This window comes from Populus euphratica, unplaced genomic scaffold, assembly GCF_000495115.2.
Source record: "Populus euphratica unplaced genomic scaffold, PopEup_1.0 scaffold779.1, whole genome shotgun sequence".
NCBI classification, from domain to species: domain Eukaryota; kingdom Viridiplantae; phylum Streptophyta; class Magnoliopsida; order Malpighiales; family Salicaceae; genus Populus; species Populus euphratica.
In genome coordinates this window covers 11,446-13,274 of record NW_011500649.1, presented here as the reverse complement: position 1 = coordinate 13,274, position 1,829 = coordinate 11,446, and positions in this window count along the sequence as shown.

The following is a 1,829-nucleotide window of genomic DNA, read 5'->3' as shown; positions in this document are numbered from 1 at the left end:
CCATATAGGGCTTGTGATATCAAGAATCCAAATAATGACAATGTTTTTAAGGGAAATGGACATCGCTTAAAAGTTTACTTTGACAATTTTTCAATTGAAAATAACTCTATTGAATTGGATGATCATATACATAAATATTGATTTTTTTTCCTCACATTGTTTTTGTGTTTCTTTTTTTCTATGATTTTTTGTTTTGCTAGTTTCTCTCCCCCTGGTCAAATGATAGATAATGGTACTCCGTGACTTAAGTCGGTTCTTTCAGTTTCTCATAATAACTAATATTTGTGTATATATTTGTGAAATTTTTTGCTCTTTTCCCTTTCTTTGAATCTCTCCTCCAATTCTTATTTGAAAATGGACACCACTCTTGAAAAATTGAAAAAGTATTTTCCTATTCTGCCTTAAAATGCAATTACAAAAATTTATTGTGTTAAATGTGCAAGATTGAGGTTGTTAATGCATCATGGAATTCCTGAAGATATTCGTTATCTGATTGAAGCAAACGTCTAATTATCAAATGAGTCCTCCAGTTCTTTCATTTCACACATGACTAGAATAGGTAAAAACACCTTTTCAAAGAAACACCATGCAAAATGACTGAAAGTCTATCACAGATATGCCAGATGGACTTGTAATGCAATATGTCGTTCTTTAGGAATGGTATCTGTAAACCATGAAGAAAAAATACATTTCACTAAGGATGGCTTGAGTAAGGGGTCTTTAGATAATCTTCTATTGACTCTCGAGATGCATCCTAGTGGAGATGTGCATCGTGCAATTCATAATTTATGGCCCCAATTCCATAAAAAACATAATCGACTTAGTGTTGGAAATCTGACTAAAAAGACCTTGTTTGCTGGTTTTTAAGAAAACCGGATGGGAAGCCTATCCCTGACCATAGAGGGTGTTTAAGCCTTCTTAGACGTAAAACCAAGGGAAGATGTGAGCTACAATCACCACTACTTGTACATACCTGTATTTTTAGGAGGTAGTCAAGTTTTGGGGGTTGTCTCCAAAGCTTTAAAAAGGGACATTATTGGAAAAATAATTAGAGAGGAACTACAGGTCTCCACAATGTTTGATCGAATGAATGCCATGTTTTAAACACGTTGATGCCTTCATTGCCTTACCAAGTGGTCTAGGCATATTGGAGGAGATCTTTCATATTTCCTCCTAGGCGCAACTGCATATTCACCATAAACCCATATGTTGTTAAATATTAATGGTTTTTATGTTAAATTGTTGTCTTTTCTTGATCAAGCTGTGGAACAGGAATTTCTAACATCTTTGGCATGACAAATCATAATCTCTGCTACTACTACTGAACAATTGATTGACCAACTACAATTTTTCACTTCTGTAATTGATTCCTCCATGAGTTGTATAAATTGGTTAACTAAGGAAAGCCGTGAAAAGCTTAGATTGGATTTGAGCTTTCGTTTGTGAATTCTTGTGTCTTTTGGTTTTCTTAATTGTATATGATTTTGTGTTTTGTTGTTTCTTATATTTGTTTAAATGTGTTTCAGGTTTGTTAGTGTTCGGTGTTTCAGGTGATGTCTTTTATACTCTATCTTTCTACCTTGAGACATTAAGGATAATATCTCATTTTTGTTGGGGAGAGAGGGTAGTAGTTGATATTAAAAAAAAACTAACTGTGTTTTCTATTTCATAAACCATTTGCAAATTGTTGTTACTAAGATGACAGAGTAAGGAGGAATTTTATTGACTCTTGAAACGTATCTTGGTTAACATTTTTCAATGGTTATTTGCAATATTCATAATAAGGTCTATTAGAATACTTCTTGAAATATTCAGGTTTACAAACTCTC